At 31.9% G+C, this 20734-nt stretch overlaps 1 pseudogene; it reads left to right on the top strand.

The window, feature by feature from the left end:
• The first annotated feature begins 1109 nt into the window (after positions 1–1109).
• On the top strand, positions 1110–1900 carry LOC148953061 (uncharacterized; annotated as a pseudogene).
• The last annotated feature ends 18834 nt before the right edge of the window (positions 1901–20734 follow it).

Genomic DNA, 20734 nt, shown 5'->3' with positions numbered 1-20734 from the left:
ACAAACTCAGGGCAATGGTTGTAAGTTGTGCCCTGGTGCATATAAGGTTTTTTATAGAAAGCGCTGTTGTAGAAACTTCAAAAAGGCCTCATTCGAGGGCTAGTGCCCTTTTTAATAGTCAAAATGGATTGGAGGGCACCTAACCCTCCTCTCACGCCCATCATTTCCCCAAACATATCAAAATTTTGAGATAGCCATTTTGTTCAACGAAGTTGAAAGTTGTAGAAATTATGTCTTTGAGGATGACAACCCCCACACCCCTTAGGGCAAGGGTTGTAAGTTATGCCCTGAGGACATACAAGATCTTTACTTCAAAAAGGGTTCATTCAATTAGGAATTGAAAGGGCTAGTGCCCTTTTTAATATTTGAAAGTAATCGGAGGGCAGCTTACACCCCTCCCATGCCCACCATTTTCCCAAACACATTCAATCAAAATTTTGAGATAGCCATTGTGTTCAAAGTAGATGAAAGGTTTAGGAATTATGTCTTTGAAGATGACACCCCCCTCCTCCCAAAGTCCTCAGGGCAAGGGTTGTAAGCTATGCCCTGGGGGCCTATAAAGTTTATATAGAAAGCGTTATCGCAGAAGCTTCAAGAAGTGTTCATGAGATTGGAAATTGAGTTATAAGAACCTTATATGCCTCCAGGGCATAACTTACAATCTTTGCCCTGAAGTTTGTGGGGGGGGGGGGAGTTTCACCCACAAAGACATAATTCCTCAAAGATAATCAAAACAATTCATTGCTACACTTAGCTACTAAGAGGAATGACAGACAAGCCTTGACACTTTTATTAGAAGCTAACCGTGATTACTTGACAGAAGAGCGATTTTTTCTTTTATTAAAAAGCCATCAGCCAGTATCGATAAGTGCCGTTAACAATGAAGGTAATATGCCGATACATATTGCAGCCAGAGAAGGTAATGATGACATTGCTCACTTACTTTTAGAAAATGGAGCTATTTTTAATGCTAAGAATAATGAAGGTCAGACTCCCAAAGAACTTTCAAATGATCATAATGTTGATCAGCTATTAAAATCAGTTAACATGTTCTTTAATGTCGGCGATGAAAATAGTAAGCAAATAATCCAAGAATTTGTTAATAAATACGGGCTATCGCTAAACTTTTGTCACAGCATGGTGCTATATTTAATAGAAAGAAGAACTTTGGATCTGATCCTTTATATTTTGCTTCTCGTGGTATATATGACCTATTCAATTCAATTAGAGAAATATTTTGCCATACTAATTGTATGTGTTCAACACAAGTTGATATGAAAATAATTACAAATGTTCGCAATGAAGAAGGTATGACAATATTGTATGCAGCAGTTCAGGAGGGACATCTAGATGAAATGATAGCATTATTAAAGGCCGGTACAAGTATTGATGCTGAAGATCTACATGATAATAGACCTTTTCGTTATTCCCAACAAGGACACATAAAAAACATTTTGGAAGCCAATAAAGAGCTGTTGCAAGACGTACTGAGTAATAATGTGAATAACGTAGAGAATCTGATTACAAAACAAGCTGTGGTTACTCCTTCGGCTTTACATCTAGCGGTTAAACATGGCTACTGTAATATTGCCAAGAGTTTGCTAAAAAGTCTCAAAATTATTGTAGAGCTGGAAAATATTCTAAAGTTTACGGATCAGGATGAAAACTCTGGTTTGCGTCTAGCCCTGGAGCATGGACATTATGAAGTCGCTAAAACATTACTAACTTAAGCTAAAAATATCAACGATAATGGGAAAACACTTAAACAGCTTATCGAAACTGCTAACCATGCTGATAAAAACCATTTGATTTATCTGCAGATAAAAACAAAGCAAAAGGAATTACAGAAGCAATGTTTAATGAAGTTGAGCAAGAAACATACATGGATTTTATTGTTTAAAAAAAATAGAGTTGTGAGAAAGTCAAATTTTAGCGCAAAGAGCGAGGCGTTGAGAAGGGGATATCCCCTTTCATATACGGAATAATTTCTGTTCGTTTTAAGTTTTAACGTCGTTCCTTACTTTCATTTAAAAAAAATTGTTTTTTTTTTATTTAATTTTGAAGGTTTTTGAATTAATACAGGCATTGATTTTGGCTCACCGTACATGAATAATTAAAACAAATTTGCAAATTAATTTTGCTTTTATTTGGTTGAATGGCTTGCTCAAAACTTGTTTAATTTTATTTACGAATGTTTTTATTAGTAATAAATATACGTAACTTACGAATTACCTTGCGTAACGAACTTCTATATTTACATATCTTTATTACGTATATTAGGGGGTTCGCCCCTTAGTCATTACCTTGCTCTTTAAGCTAAAGTTCAGATTTTGTTCCAATTCTTTGAAAATGACCGCTTAATCACAAAGGCCGTTAATTAGAATAAATAGCTCTTATGAAAGTATTAAAAAATCTTTGACTTAAAGAGCGAGGTATTGACAAGGGGGTGAACCCAATCATATATGTAATATTTTCTATTCGTTTTAAGTTTTGATGTTGCTGCTTACTTTCAGTTGAAAAACTTGTTTTTTTTATCTTTAATTTCTGATCTTTTTTTTAAATAGTGCTGGGAAATATGGAAACTGAAAAAAATATAAATTTTTTACTTTTATAACTTTAATAAATCAAATAATATTAAGATTTTGATTACTAAATACCTGTATATGTACATTAAACTGGCAATGCATATTCAATTGTATGTTTTTCAGTAAATTATAAATTGTTTTTTGGCCTTGAGAAGGCATTGGGATTTTGAGCCCTAATTATGGCAATTACTGCTTGTTTTGAATTCGGCTCGGTTATTTATTGTCGTTTCTATTGGTTTTGGGTTTCATTTATTTCTCGATGCTGATTTGTGGTAGTTCCACGCTTGGTAGATTATTTGATTTTATTTTTGCTCATTTTTGTTTAATGGAGTTCTTTACTTTTCTTTGAAAAACTTATTTTGTGGAAAATTTTTTTTTTAATTAATTTCTGTTCGTTTTATATTGACATAGTCTTTTCGGAGAAAAAGAAAATAATACTTTAAATCTTTTCGTTTTTTAAAGATTTATAGTTTGGCCTGCTATTTGCATGCTGGAGAAAAAATTTCAGCAATTTTTGACAATAACACCCTCTTAAAAATTTGGACACAAATAGAAGTGTTTAATTTAGTTTCATACCTCGTCTAGTTGACCTGAAATGGAAAACTTGATACCATTCGCAAAAAAATCTGTTTACTTTCTTTGATAGCTTGGATACACTTACGCTATTTTGATTTGGCTAAATTTTAAGAGCAGGAGAAGCCCCAAAACTTTGAACATAAAACCCTCAGTCATTCTTGGGATACTGCTGAGATGCCTTATTGGGAATTAGCTTTAACATAGTGCATTTTGATTTAATCTTATGGTAACATTTAGTTTTTAAACATAAAGACAAATGGGTGGGTGGGGGTGGGAGGGGGATTAGTTTCCTTCCAATCACTTTTGACTATTAAAAAGGGCATCAGCCCTTTCAAATTTTCCATTGAATTAGCCCTTTTCGAAGTTCCTACGATAACTCCTTCGATACAAAGTGCCCTGGTCTATACAACAACAACAACAAAAAAATAATACATTATACCCACGTCGATCTTCACTAAAAAAACGTCAAGCCTTCAAGTTACTTTCGAATGTTGCAAAGCGCAGTAGGCGTTTTGATTTCCAATCATATGAACCCTTTTTTAGTTTTTAAAACAACTCTTCCTATAAACACCTTTTATGCCCCCAGGGCATAAATTAAAACTCTTACCCTAAAGGCTGTGAGGGTGGTTGTGATCCTGTAAGACCTAATTTCCAGAACTTTCAACTACGTTAAAAAAATAGCTATCTCAAAATTTTGATTGGATGTGTCTGGGAAAATGGTGGGCGTGAGAGGGGCGTTATTCTTTCTCCCATCACTTTCAACTATTTAAAAAGGCACTAGCCCTTTCAATTTCCAATCAAATGAGCCCTTTTGAAGTTTCTACGACAACGCTTTCAATAAAAACCTTATATGCCCCCAGGGGATAACTTACAACCCTCGCCCTGAGGGCGGGGGGGGGTTATCATCCTCAAAGACCTAATTTCCAGAACTTTCTACTACATTGAACAAAATGGATATCTGAAAATTTTGATCGGATGTGTTTGGGGAAATGGTGGGCGTGAGAGAGGGGTTAGTTATCGTCCAATCACTTTCAACTATTAAAAAGAGCGCTAGCCCTCTCAATTTCCAATTGAATGAGCCCCTTTTGAAGCTTTTACTACAACTCTATCATTAAAAACCATATATGCCCCCAGGGCAAAACTTACAACCTTCTCCCTGGGAAATCTGGGGGGTTTGTCATCCTTAAATACATAATTTCCAGAACTTTCAACTACGTTGAACAAAATGGCTATCTCTAAACTTTCATTGAATGAGTTTGGGGAAATGGAGGGCGTACGAGGGGGGGGGGTAATGACTCTCCACTCACTTTCGACTATTAAAAAGGGCAATTTCAATTTCCAATCAAAGGAGCCCCTTTGGAAATTTATACAACAAATTTCTACATAAACCTTATATGCCCCCAGGGCATAACTTACAACCTTTGCACTGAAAGCTCTGATGGGGCTATCATCCTAAAAGACCTAATTTCCAGAACATTCGAATACGTTGAACAAAATAGATATCTCAAAATTTTGATTGGATGTGTTTGGGGAAATGGTGAGCGTGAGAGGGGGGTTATTTGCCCGTCAAACACTTTCAACTATTAAAAGGGCAATAGCCCTTTAAATTTTCAACTGAATGAGCCCTTTTGATTGTTTTTACATCATCAATTTCAATAAAAACCATGCATGCTCCCAGGGCATAACTTAAAACCCCTGCCCTGAGGGTTGTGGGGGGATGGGTTGTCATCCTGAAAGATCTAATTTCCAAAACTTTCAACTGCGTTGAATAAAATGGCTATCTAAAAATTTTGATTGGATGTGTTTGGGGAAAAGGTGGACGTGAGAGGGGGGCTAGTTGTCCCTTAATAACTTTTGACTATTAACAAGTGCACTAGCCCTTTGAATTTCCAATTGAATGAGCCCTTTTTCCAGTTTCTACGACAAACATTTCAATAAAAACGTTATATACCCCCAGGGCATAACTTATAACCCTTGCCCTGAAGACTGTTCGGGGAGTGTACTGCTCAAAGGTATAATTTCATGAACTTTAAACTGCGTGGAACAAAATGACTGTCTAAAAATTTTGATTGGATATTTTTGGGGAAATGGTGGGCGTGGAAGGGGTGTTAGTTGCCTTCCAATCACTTTCGACTATTAAAAAGGGCACAAGCAATTTCAATTTCCAATCGAATGAGCCCTTTTTGAAGTTTCTACTACGACGCGTTCAGTAAAAACGTTATATGCCCCCAGGGTATAACTTACAACCCTTGTCCTGAGGCCTTTGGAGTAGTGGTTGCCTCAAAAACATTATTTTTATCTGGATATCCCCAAAACTTGAGAAAATAGCTATATAAAAATTCTGATTTCGTGGTTCTGGGGACGAATTTGATGAGAGAGGGGGGCTAGTAGCTCTCAAACCACTTACAACTATTCAAATTGGCGCTAGATCTTTAAATTTCAAATGGAATAAGCCCTTTTTCAAGTTTCTACGACAAAGATTTCGATAAAAACTTATATGCCCCCAGGGCATAACTTATAACCCTTGCTCTGAAGACTGTGAGCGGAGTGTACTGCTCAAAGGCATAATTTCCTGAACTTTAAACTGCGTGGAACAAAATGGCTGTCTAAAAATTTTGATTGGATGTTTTTGGGGAAATGGTGGGCGTGGAAAGGGTGTTAGTTGCCTTCCAATCACTTTTGACTATTAAAAAGGGCACCAGCAATTTCAATTTCCAATCGAATGAGCCCTTTTTGAAGTTTCTACTACGACGCGTTCAGTAAAAACCTTATATGCCCCCAGGGTATAACTTACGACCCTTGCCCTGAGGGCTGTGGGGGAGTGTCCTCCTCAAAAATATAATTTCTATCTAGAGATCTAGAACTCTGAACAAAATCGCTATCTAAAAACTTTTATTGGATGTGTTTTAGGAAAAAGTGGGCGAGAGAGGGGGGCTAGTTGCCCTCAAATCATTTTCGACCATTAAAAAGGGCACTAGATCCTTGAATTTCAAATCGAATGAGCCCTTTTTCAAGTCTTTACGACAAAGATTTCAATAAAAACTTATATGCCCCCAGGGCATAACTTATAACCCTTGCTCTGAAGACTGTGAGCGGAGTGTCCTGCTCAAAGGTATAATTTCCTGAACTTTAACTGCGTGGAACAAAATGGCTATTACAAAATTTTGATTGAATGTTTTTGGGTAAATGGTGGGCGTGGACTATTAAAAAGGGCTTTCGACTATTAAAAAGGGCACAAGCCATTTCAATTTCTGATCGAATGAGCCCTTTTTGAAGTTTCTACGACAACGCTTTCTATGAAAAACTATATGCCTCCAGGACGTAACTTACAATCCTTGTCCTGAGGGCTGTGAGGGGGTTGTCATCCTCAAAGACCTAATTTTCAGAACTTCAAACTACGTTGAACGAAATGGCTATCTCAAAATTTTAATTGGAGGTGTTTGGGGGAAAGGTGGGCGTGAGAGGGGGGTTAGTTACCGTCCAATCACTTTCAACTATTAAAAAGGGCACTAGCCCTTTGAATTTCCAATCAAATGAGCCCTTTTTCAAGTTTCTACGACAAAGCTTTCACTGAAAACCTTGTATACTCCTAGGGCATAACTTATAATCCTTGCCCTGAGGGTTGTGGGGGAGTGTCCTCTTGAAAAATATGTTTTCTATCTGGAAATCAACTACCCTGAACAAATTAGCTATCTCAAAATTTTTATTGAATGTGTTTGGAAGATTGATGGGTGTGGGTGGGGGGGGGGTATTTGCCCTCCAATCACTTTCGAATATTTAAAAGGGCACTAGCCCTTTGAATTTCCAGTCGAATGAGCTTTTATTGAAGTTTCTACGACAACGCTTTCTTTAAAAACCTTATATACCCCCAGGGCATAATTTAAAACCCTTGCCCTGAGGGATGTGGGGGATTTTCCTCCTCAAAAACACATTTTATATCTGGAAATCAACTACGCTGAACAAAATGGCTATCTCAAATTTTGATTGGATGTGTTTGGGGGAATGATGGGCGGGGGGGCTAGTTGCCCTCTAATCACTATCGACTATTAAACAGGGTACTATCCCTGTGAAGTTCCAATTGAATGAGCCTGTTTTGAAGTTTTAACGGCATCACTTTTTATAAAAACCTTACATGCCCCCAGGCCATCACTTGAAGTCTTTGCCCTGTGGGCTTTGAGGGAGTGTTCTCCTCATAAACGTATTTTCTATCTTGAAATCAACTACGCTGAACAAAATGGCTACCTCAAAATTTTGATTGGATATGTTTGGGGGAATACTGGGCGCGGGGGGTGGGGGTCTAGTTGCCCTCCAATCACTTTCGACTATTAAAAAGGGTACTAGCCCTTTGAATTTCCAGTCGAATGAGCTTTTATTGAAGTTTCTACGACAACGCTTTCTTTAAAAACCTTATATACCCCCAGGGCATAATTTAAAACCCTTGCCCTGAGGGATGTGGGGGAGTATCCTCCTCACAAACACATTTTCTATGTGGAAATCAACTACGCTGAACAAAATGGGTGTCTCAAATTTTGATTGGATGTGTTTGGGGGAATGATGGGCGAGGAGGGCTAGTTGCCCTCCAATCACTTTCGACTATTAAAAAGGGTACTATCCCTTTGAATTTCCAATCGAATGAGCCTGTTTTGAAGTTTCAACGAAAACGCCCTCTATAAAAACCTTAATTGCCCGCAGGGCATAGCTTAAAACCCTTACCCGGAGGATCGTGGGGGAGTTTCCTCCTCAAAAACATATTTTCTATCTGGAAATCCACTACGTTGAACAAAATGGGTATCTAAAAATTTTGATTGGATGTGTTTGGGGGAATGATGGGCGTGGGAGGGGGGGGCGCTAGTCGCCCTCCAATCACTTTCAACAATTAAAAAGGGTACTAGCTATTTGAATTTCCAATCGAATGAGCCTGTTTTGAAGTTTCTACGACAACGCCTTCTATAAAAACCTTATATGCCCCCAGGGCATAACTTAAAACCCTTGGTTGTGGGGGATTCTTCCTCAAAAACATATTTTCTCTCTGGAAATCAACTACGTTGAACAAAATGGCTATCTCAAAATTTTGATTGGATGTGTTTGGCGGAATGATGGTCGTGGGGGGGGGAGCAGTATAAGAAATACAGGAGGTGCCTCACCTATCTCACCCCTTCAATTTACCCCCTTTTCAATTGAATTCACCCCATTTTAAATGAAAATTCCCAACATTTTAACAATTTTCCCTCGTGAGCCTTAACATCAAAAAAGGTCTTCTGAAATAAGAATTTTTGATGTAATTTTAAAAATATTCCATTCTTCTTATACTACTGATAAAATTTAATAATTTAATATTTATTAGATAGTTCGATATACTACTAATTAAGTTCAATATCAATATCTAGATAATTATTATTATCTTTCCCTTTTCTTTCAATAGCCTTTAGAATCATACCTTTATCTTTTTCTAATTTTTTAAATTTCTTTTCAAAATCAGCTGCTTTAGAATCAAATCATTTTGGTGCAAATATATCAACCATTTCACCCTCAAAATTAATAATAATAACAAGTTTATTACCATATTTAGTTACTACGTTTTTCATTCCTTTAATTGCGTATTCCATTCCAATATCTAAGTCTTCTTTCTTAACGGTTCGATTGTATTTATTTTCCACTTTCATTTCTCTTAAAAGTTTCTCCATTTATCTATAAATTTTTTTATTAAACAAATTTTCTGAATCGAAAGTAATTTATAGATTAACATTTAATTTATAGATTAACATGTAATCTATGATCAATAACCTTGGCATTATTCCCAATGATCTTTCACTCGGTGAAATATTTCTGGGAATAATGCCAGACACACGACAAAAACAAGTTTCAGATTACGCAACCTAGTAGGTGTATTTCGAACTATATGACTGTTGTAATGAGAGAATGAAGCAAATAAGAAATGAGAGCAAATAGAGTGGTTAATAAAACAAGCAATAATACAGATGGTAAGTAAGAAAGGTTTTACTTTTGTCTTGGACTTTACAGATACGGAGTAGTATTTATAACCATTTAACTTCACTTGAATCGTATACTTTTCACGGTGAAAAAACTGAAATATTTTCCGTAATTAATTTTCTCTTTGAATCATTTCTTCAATATTCAATTCATCCGATTTATACGTGGCAAGCAATTCTAAATAGGATGAATAAGCAGTTTAATACTCAGCCTTTCTTTCTGCTATTCTCAGATGTTTTTCAAGTTTTTCAATCAGAACTGTCCCAAGACTTAAAGAAGTAAGGAGTAACATAGCGAAAGTAGATAAACCTGAAGCACTAAATATAAATTTAGATACTAAGTAAGCATTATTAACATTTCCATAATATTTACAACTTCTACAATAAACAAATAATCGTTTCTCTAATTCTTCTTCCATTTATATTAAGAAATAAAATCTAAATAAAATTTTGTGGATTCACTCTTTTTTTAATATACTCTGTATATAAATGTATACTATTGACATCAGTCAATTTTCGTATTGGAATGGAATGATAAGCAATTGTTTTTTATTTTTTCTTCTATTATAGACAAATTATTTATACTATTTCCATTATCTATGTTTTAGATTTTTATCAATAAAACTATCTTTTGCTGTTCTTAATTTCTCCGAATTAAAAACATTCATTTATATTAAGAAATAAAATCTAAATAAAATTTTGTGGATCCACTCCCTTAAATCTTTTTTAATATACTCTGCACATAAATGTCCACAATTGACATCACTTAAATTTTGTATTGGGATAGAATGATAAGCAATTGGTTTATTTGAAGTCTTTAAATATTTTACTATTTCACTTTCTGGCGGAATACCAAACGAGTCAAAGAGTTCTACAAATAGATGCTTAGGGTCATTGAAATAACAAGTCCAATGAGTTCCAGGTGAACCACATCAATCATAATTAATAACACCACATTCTTTTTTATTGATTTTATTTGGTAAATTATTTCTAGAAAATACGCCTCTGAAGTAAGGAATGTGGTGTAATTCAGCAGTTATATCAATATTTGTTAAGGGATTTTTTCTTTTTTTACTCGCTTCACGTTTTTTGAATAAGGAGATGAAACTGTAGCATGAGCAAGTTTTTTGGGTCCTGCACGTTTCTTGGGAACTTCAATGTGTTCAGAAAGTTTTTTGGGTCTTCCACGTTTCTTAGGAACTTCAAGGTTTCCAATTTCAACGACTTTCTGTGTACTTGAAAGTCTTAAAGCTCCTTCACCTATTTTCCCAGGTTATTTTAAAGCTCCACCAGAGTTGCCAGTAATTTTATCAGCAACTTTTTTTACCAGAATGAGTTCCTAAGGCTGCAACACCACTTGTTAAAGCCGCTTTTCCAAGTGCAACTGCTAAAGGTATAAAAACGGTAAAAATCCTCCATTTTGGACTAGCTGTTTGTACAAAACATCAATATCACATCCTTTATTTTCTTTCTTAAATATTTCTATTTTATCCACTTGCCTTTGGCTTAAAAGAAATTGAACGGAATTGGGCTCTCTGTCATTTTTTCTGCTGTGATTTACATGAATTTGACATTTTTGTTTTTCCTTAAAGCATTTTCAAAATTTTCTTTTTTGAAAAGGGGATAGATAAATTGTATACTCAATAAAACTTGACATTTATTAGTGAATTATTTTATGTAATAAAAAATCTAACATTATTTATTTCGCTTCAGCCTTCCTTTCATTCTTTTTTTAAATACTTCATCGGGATCTTTTTCAAGCATATTTATTATAGAATTTTCTAAATTGTCTAAACAGAAAAATAAATGCATAATTTCATTCACATATACCAATAGTGATGAAAGATTAACTGCATCTGCACCAATTTTCGGGTTCGCAACATTTCTAATTCTTCTAATTTCAGCATTTATATCTTCTTTTGTTATTTTTAAGGTATTTTTTACGAATAATCCTATGTTATCAACTCTACTCAATATATTGTCAGATGATTCATAAATTTTAGTTAATGTATTAATATCCTCGCTTAAATACTGATTTGTAAGGATTTGTTGGTTGACAACTTCATCCTTGAAATCGTTTAAAATAATTGTAACATTTCGTAGAGTAATAGCATCATTGTTTGATTTTGCATCACCTAAATTAATTAAGCGCTTACCCAGTAAATCAAGATTACTATTATCATCGAATATTCGGCTTTCACTGTTATCTTTACTGGATTTACTTCCTAAACTTCCAAACTTATTCATTTATTATACAAATAAACTTATTAACAAAATTTATTCGATGAGTAGTATAGAAGCATATAAAACAAGCCAGTAATTTTTTTTCATAATGTTATGTCAAAGTTCCTTCTATATTTTAGAGATTTTAAATTTGTTTTCGGATCAATAAGTAAAAATACATGATCCTATGTAGCACGATTAAAGTAATTGAGAAATTTATATTCTTTTAAGTCAGATGCATGATTTTGTCCAATTCTACCAATTTTACTTCGATTACAGCATTTGAAAAATGCAAAATAATTACAATTAAATTATATGATTTTAGGTGTATTAAAATGGCTTTCAGAAATATATACTATTGAGGCATTTTGTTTTCTACTTCTCACGAATAAATCTTCAATTTTTTTCTGATCCTTTTCTGATACAAAATCGTCACAGACAACTAAATTCATATAATTAGGGTCTAAGTCATCTATTTCTACGATATCATTTTTATCATTGTTTGCAAACAATATATCCTGCCCAGTTTTTTCTTCTAAACAATTTATGCTTTGAATCAAGTCTTGATGTTTGTCTTCTTCAAGATCTTTAGCATATAAATAAATTTTATTGAAATATACATAGTCATATATTAAATTTAAAAGTAAATTGGTTTTACCGCTACCCAAATTTCCGCAAATTAATAATCGAAAGGCCATTGAGGTGCTAGTGGATGTTTATTTTGCGATTGACTATTTGAGTGTTTAAACTCATATACTTTAATAGGTGCTTTTTGATTCATTTACTTAGTATAAAATTTTAATGGATAAAGTACTAGTAGTATATAATGTAGTATACCTACCTACCTAACTTAGCTACCTACCTACCTAACTTAGCTACCTACCTACCTAACTTAGCTAACTACCTAACTAACCTAGCTACCTACCTACCTACCTTAGCTACCTACATAACTAACTAACTAACTACCTACCTAACCCTTAACTAGCTAACTACCTAACTATCCAACTAACTTAACTACCTAACTATCCAACTAACTTAACTACCTAACTATGGGTTAAATCCCCACGGTACTGTGTTGACTTATTTTTCAATACTTTTCTTTTAGTGTCATTGGACACTAAGAGATTTAGGACAATTAGAGCTTTTTTATTTTGTTTTTCTAAGAACATTCTGTGTTTATTTGCTCTTAAACTATATTGGGTTTTTGATAGACTTTCCACTTTTCCGAATAATACATCTTTATAATTCTGTAATGATATTTTATCTTTGAAGATATTAGTTTTGATTCCTTTTAATTTTTTCTTTGCTTTAGTTTCATTGTCACCCTCTTTTAAATAAGCGTATACTTTTGACCTCAAACCTACAAACTCAGACATTATTGTTCCAGATAATTCATCCTTCATCATACCTATCACTTTTTTAATTGACTGCAGGGAAGTTATAAGGATTATCTTTTTTGTAATCCGAAGCGTCGAATTGCCCTTGGAGGTCAGCTTTAATGTCTCCATAGAAATCTTCAGTTCAAATATCATCAACAAAACTATCTATACCCTTGTTGCAAAAGTCAATATTTTTATCATACTTAGGTTTCATGTATTCATAATGAAGTTCATACATTAATAGCTTGGATAACTCTAATACAGCGAATCCGATATAAATAGGTTTATCTAGATTTACTTTTGACTTGGCCATTCTGGCTACCGAGAAATTCTCGCTAAAGATTATTTCCAATCTAAATTTATATTTTTTAATTATTTTTTGTCTTTGTTCATCACTAGTGATTATTTCAATACTAGATCTTTTTCTAACATTTTCCATATTTTTCCCAAAACAAGCATTATTCATTAATTAAAAGAAATCTTTCTCGAAATCATTCTTTCTCTTTTGTCGGAATTTAGTATTACGATTGATTTATTCTTTTAAATAGGGTGCTTCAGTAAATACCGGTATTTTATGTACTTTTCAATACCTAGCCATGTTATAAATCAAATTCTAAATTCTAATAATGCACAACATAGTTTATTTTATTGTTTAAAGTTGTACTTAATTTATATTGAAAATGTTCAGGAGCTAGTGGTAAATCTTTGTGTAAATTGTGTAAATCTCTTGGATATTCTAAATCAACTTCATAAATGGTTCCCACATTATCTTTATTCATTTCTGATCGCATATGTTGTTTTAGTTGTTGGTAGTAATCTAAAGAATTGTTTTCTTTTAAATTTTCTGGTATATTAATAAAATTAAAATCTTTTTCTGTAATTGTTGGGACATCGCCCAACCATATAAATTATTAGCGTCTAAATACATTAAATAATTAGAAGGTTTTGTTTTATCAAAGTTTTTCATATATTTATTATTTGCTTTAGCCTATCTTATCATACACTGAGATACACCTCCTCTAATTCCATTTTCCATAAGTTTATACATATCTTCGTGAGAAAATAAGGGAATTTTAGCTTCAGAATTTTTTAGAAAAGCTTCCCATGTTAATCCCGGTACTGAGAAGAAATGTAATGGATATAGTTTATAATTATTTAAACATACATTTCTAAAATTTTCAAAGACATCTGATAAAATTAAAACATCACGTTTTAGGTATAATTTAGTGTAATCTAATAGTGTTTTACATTTAAATAGTTTCCAAATAGTGTGCTCTTTCATAATCTTCTTCTGAAATATTTTTCCCAGTAAATCTAGAATAAAACTTATCAATTGAAGGTAATTTTCTAACATTCATTTTATCTTATCCATTGACATATTCATAAGGATATACACCTTTCTTTATTATTTCTTTAAATTCTTCAGTATTTTCAAATACAGCAGAAGTATACTATAAATTATTACTCAAACAGTTGCAATTTAATTAACAATCGCATTTTACTAAATTTTCAGATGATTTTTCCAATGATGAAGCCATAAATCAGAATGGATCTATGAAGCGCATTTCGTATTGGGTTTCATTAACAGTAATTGTTTTATAAAATGATATAAAACTCTGCTGATTCAAAAATACCATTATCAGGTATTAATTCTCTAAGAAATAAATGAGAGTCATATTTTGAGAGATTATGCTTTACAATAGGTATATGTTTAGGAATTCTAAAGTTTTTATTGCACTCACCATGCTTAAATCCACGTATATTACCAGTCACGTGGTAATGATCTAAATGGAAATGATTATCTACTTTATCTTTTTCACATATATGGCAGCTTTTATTAGTTGTATTATTTCATTTTTCTCTTAGTTCTTCTTGTCTATAACCATATTCTTTTTGTCTATTTTCAAACTGATTGATTATTTCTTTACAAACTTCTGTTATGGTAGTTACAAAATGTTTGCTAGCATCTTCAAAAAAGTATTCATAATATTTATTTTGTGCTGTATCAAAAGAACAACATACTTGGAATCCATAAGCAAATGCTTTTTATTCTGCTACTTTAATTGTCTTTTTACCTTTCTTTTGATTAAACTCTTCATTATATGATTCAAAATCACCTATTATACAGTAAGGTACTTTCATTTGTTCAGCTAGATTTTTAAATTCAATTTTAGATCCTGGTTTTGGCATAATGATGTCAGCATCTTCAAAATTTTCTTTTTTATCATGTTTTCAAATATTTCTTGTTCATTAAAGTGTCTTCCACAGTAGGTGCAAAGATGAATTTTCCATTTAGTTTTTGATATTTAAGATGCAAGTAGTTTGTTTAAATCTTCTATTAAAACATAATGATTATTAAAATAGAGTAAATTAATCACATGTGTAGCAGTTTTTCCATGGATCTTAGTTTTAGGAATATCACTTTAATTACTTTAACTGTGAGTTCTAATCACTTTATTTTCACTTATTTCAAATAAACAAATTTTTATATTATATTTATTTTCAGATTTATGAATATCTTGAATATCCATAGGAAAATTAGTAATCCGTGTAAAGTTGAATTCATTTCCATAGGGTTTATATTTTGAAAGTCTATCAAAATTTCTATCATTCGCTGGATGAAGATAAGCGAGTATTGACCAAAGAAAGCATTTATTATCATTATTTTTTAAATTAATGCAAACTTTTTTATTTTTTACAAATTCAGGTAATTCTTTATAAGTACCTCCCACATAATTTATTAATCTTGTCATTCGATAATCAATTCCATTGACTCTTTCAAATTGAAGGCCTGGTCTTGGTGTATTCTCAATAACTAATGTGTGTAAATTCCTGTGATTACTATTTAGATGACTTTGATCGATATCACTATTTTTATTTAAAATCAAGGAATAACTATGATAATGAATAGGTTCGAGTTCTTCTAGTTCCCTATTTCTACCACTTAAGTCTCTAATGAGTTTTGAATTTCGTCTTTCACTTTTTTATTAATCTCAACTTGTTTATTGAAATAATTTTTCACTTTATTCTTCACTTCGTTATAATTTCCAGTAGTTTTAATCTGTTTTGATCTTAAGAGCTTTTGAACTTCCATAATATATTCATTTCTGGTAGCGTTAAATTGAGTGTGCAAATCTAAAATAATTTAATTCTTTGCTTTTTTCTTATTTTATAACCCTTTTTTTTAACCCTGGAATAATATTAAATCGGTAGGGTTTTTTATCATCTCGACGCTTTGCATTACGCTCTAACTCAATCAGATTATCTTCATGTAATATTTTATTCTTAAGATGATTATTTATTTTATTGAATAGTTCATCTTTTCTACCAACAGCTTTTATATCAAATAATTTAGCTGCTGCGCGTAATTCATGAATTGTGTAACGCGATAATTTATTTTTATTTTGATGAATTTGGATTTTCGTTGTAAACAACTTTTAATCACTTCTACAATGCCTGCCATTTATTTAGGAATTATTTTACTAAACAAATTTCCAAATATTAAAAATTTTCAAACCTGAGCAATTTCATTGTTTTGTTTTTGTTTTTTTTTATTTTTTTTTATAGTTGAATTTTAAGATAATTTTGATAAATTGTATTATATTCATTTATCTTTAATATTTATTTTTTAATAAGGAGTTTAACAAAGTTACAGCTTCATGTCTAATTTCATTTGATGTATTTCCAGCAGCTCTGCTACCTAATAGACTGTATAATCGTTCAATTATTTCATTTGCATTCAGAAACAATCCAGTTCCTACTTGTGGTATTTCTATGTTCATTTTAAAGATTTCAGCAACCTTTAAAAATCTGTACCTATAAATTTTTACAAAATCAGATATTTCTTTATATCCAGGTATTCTATGTCTTTTTTTCCCACCGTATTTTTGATTCAATTCACCCGATTTCTTTATCGCGTCTTGGAGGAATTTAGGATGATTTATGTAATAATTAGGCAATTCAAAACAAGTTGGTTCTTGATGATAATTTTTTTATCGTCTTCATTTAACCGTTTCAGCAGTTTAGTGTCAAGATTCAAATTAAGATCATATACTCTCGGTAATTTATCAGGAGTTTTTGTTTTTGGTATTTCTAATGGTTCAATACCTTGAAGTAACAATGATGGTGCTGGTAATGATTCAATACCTTGAAGTTGCGATGGTGCCGGTAAAGCGTTTCTTAAATTTTGATCTAATCTTAGAAATCACCCTTTCAAATTATCATCATTTTCTTTTAATTTTTCTACAATTGGAGCATTCAGCTCTTCAGTATATTCATGAAATCCTTCTTGTATTAACGCATTCTGTCTAACCTTTTGTCTTAGTATTTCCCTGTTGTTAACTATATTTGTTAACAACTTTTTTAATTCTTTAACATCCATTTATATAGATTAAATTATATATAAGAAAATTATTATTATAAATCAATAACCTTTGATAACTCTTTTTCATAAAAAGCACCAATAATTAATTCACCCAATTTATCAGACAATTCATGCGTAATAAGAGCTGTCTATTTATCTGTAGGAAATTGATATATTTCCATTGTATAATTTGAAAGAGACCCTTGATTAAAAATAATCTTTTTCTTATTGATTATAACCAAATCATCCAAATTAAATTTATGTTTCGTGGTTGTAGACTCTATGTCTGGAAACAGATTTTTATGAGCCCTGTTTTCATTTTCTTTTCTACTAGCTTCTATTTTATTTTATTTGAATAAATCAACATAACAAAAAAACATATACCCCCAACAGAGAGCAAAGCTCGTAAAATTGGGTATTAATAATAAAAAAAACAAAAAAACAAAAAAACAAAACAAAAAAACATTTCCTCATCATAACAAAAGAGAGAAAGAAAAAAAAAAAAAAAAAAAAAAACCTGGTTAAATAAAAAAACAAAAAACATAACAAACATAAAGAAAACAAACGCTGGACAAGTGAGGCACGGAAGGCTATCCCAACATGGGTAACAAATATAAACAAAAAAAAATAATAATAATAATAAAAAAATTTCTATTCCACCATCACAGGTCAATACATAATTTTAATATTTTCTTCCTTAGAACTGATATTTGCCGAAATGACTCAATTTGAATTCTATCTTTCAGCCTATATTTATTTGAAATAAATGGTATTTGGTATCTAATTGAAAATCTAGATCTTTCACAATTAACAAAGGGAATTCGATATGTTCCAGAACACCTAAGAGCCGAAGGAGTTGGCAGAATCAACAGAGATTTTTCATAAAAATAACTACTAGGATCTTGTATTTTAAAATGTCATATTGATATATTAAGTTCTCTTATATGTTTCAGATCTAATAAATTCAAGAAAAGAAATAATGTTTCAGTTTCCGATGCATCTCTAAGTTTTGATGGACGATGTAAAAAATTTCCAAGTATTCTCGCTGCTTTATTTTGAAGGATCTGTAGGGGTTTTATATGCGTCCAAAAAGTATTTAAATAAATAATTGTGCAATAATTTAAATAAGGAGCAATCAAAGAATGATAAATTATTTTTAAAATTGAAAATGGAAAAACATGTTGCAAACGATACATAGACCCAATATTTTGCGAAAGTTTCACCCTTAAATGATCAATATGAGTTTGAAATGACAAAAGGGGATCAATAAAAACTCCTAAATAACGATATGATTGAACTCTATGTATTTTATGCTCACCAACTTGAAGCTCCTGACATGAAATTTTTTTAGTAGCACGTTTTGAATGACCAAAAACCATAAATTCAGTCTTCTTAAAATTCGGTACTAAATAATTAGATACAAACCATCGATTAACTGAACTAACAGTGTTAAACAGATTTTGAATCAATGTAGATGAATCCTTCGCTTTAACAGAAACAGCTGTGTCATCTGCAAATAAAATTGCAAGACCATTATTTCCCTGCAAACATCGTGGGAGATCATTAATATACATCAAAAATAAAAGCGGACCTAATACTGATCCTTGTGGGACACCAATATCTTCAAGATCATTTAAACTAGACAAATGTCCATCAACATCTACCACGATTTTACGTCCATAAAGGTATGATCTTATTATTTCTAGTCCTTTCCCTCTTATACCGGAATTTTCCATTTTATCAAAAAGAATTTCATGGTTTAAAGTGTCAAATGCTTTTTTAACATCATAAAAAACAGTAGATACATAATAATTACTATCTAAGCAGTCATTTATTTTTAATACAAGAGCTGCAACTGCTTGTTCCGTCGAATGGCCTGCCCTAAATCCAAACTGATGTTTGGTAAAAAAATTTATTTTATCTAGATAATTAGTAATCCTACCTTTTAAAATTTTTTCCAATACTTTAGACAATGGTGATAAAATTGCAATAGGACGATAATTATTTGTATCAGATTTATCTCCTTTTTTATGCAATGGTATTACACGTGCAATTTTCCATCTTTTAGGAAATGTACCTGAGAAAATACATAAATTTAAAATATGAAGCAATGGTTCAAAAATTTCACCTGCAATATTTTTTAGCAAATTAGTTGAAAGTTCATCATATCCCAATGAATTACCATTTTTTAAATTCTTAATGACCTTTTGAAATTCTGCAAAAGTAACAGGGGCCATAAATATGCTCGTATCTTCAGTGGGCGGTAGATATTTTTTATGCGACCTTGGGGAAGAAAGGTCAACTTCTCCTGAAACAACAGATGATCCAATACTAGCAAAATATTCACTAAACTTCTTAGCAACAGCTTGTGGTCCTCTAAATTCTTTACCATTAATATCAAATAACACTTCAGGGTGTAACAACTTTTTATTTCTTCCAATTTTATCTTTAATCAAACTCCAAGTTTTTCTAGGGGAATCTGAATTTCGAAAAGAATTTTCATAATAAAGTGTTTCACTTACTCTAAGGATCCTTACCAGCATATTCTTATAATTTTTAAAACGCGTGAGATTTATTTCCGTGGGATATTTTATTCTAATTTTATATAAACGATTTTTCTCATTAATAGATCTCAAAAGTGATTCATTTATCCAAGGTTTTTTTGGGGTAAGTTTCTTTCCTCTCGGGCTTTTATATGGGCAAAAAAGATCAAGCTTTTCATTCATAATATAATAAAATTTATCTAATGATTGGTTCGGATCCTTCTCATCAATTACAGGACTCCAATCAACATCACCAAGCCCTTCTTTTAACCTTAACACATTTTTATGTGAAAAATCTCTACGCTTGGTTTGATTTTTTTTATTATGCGGAAAATTTATAAGAAAATCAGACATAATTATACAGTGGTCAGATGAATCATCAGGAATAATAAATGTATTAACAGCACTATAAGGTGAAAAAATATTATCAATAAGTGAAAATGATGTATCAGCTATTCTAGAGGGCACAAAACATACGGGGTTTAGTCCATAAGATAGTGGGCCCTTTTTTAAACTTTTAAATATTTCTATCTATTCTATTCTGATCTGCAGATAGGAGTTTCATTAAATCAATATTAAAATCACCCATAACTAAATAAGGAGTATTAAGACTAGCTAATTTATCCAACATACTTTCAAAATGATTTTTAAATTCTATCTGGCTGGATGACGGAGTACGGTAAATAACTGCAATTAAAAGCTTCCGATTATTTGGAAAAGAGCATTCAACTACACAAGATTCAAAAATCATTTCAATATTCATTGGCAAAAAATCAATCCTTATACGTGCTGGTATGCAATTTTTAATCAAAACACCTAGACCCCCTTGTTTTTGTCTTTTCCGACCGATGTGAAAAAATTGGTAATCTTTTACATGTATATTTTCAATTGAAAAATCATCTAAAAAAGTTTCACATAGGCCTAATATATCTGTATCTGAATCCGACAAAAAAGTTTCAATCACATCCTGCGCTGTCCTCCAACCCCGGCAATTCCAAAACGACATCCTACTTGTATTTACATTTTTTCTTACCAGCTCATTCATAAATATATATTGATTTTTTGGAATATCAAA

This window comes from Artemia sp. Qi Xiang Cuo, chromosome 4, assembly GCF_049724085.1.
Source record: "Artemia sp. Qi Xiang Cuo chromosome 4, ASM4972408v1, whole genome shotgun sequence".
Lineage (NCBI taxonomy): Eukaryota > Metazoa > Arthropoda > Branchiopoda > Anostraca > Artemiidae > Artemia > Artemia sp. Qi Xiang Cuo.
Note: the sequence above shows the minus strand (reverse complement) of the source record. Positions and strands in the feature narration are given on the sequence as shown.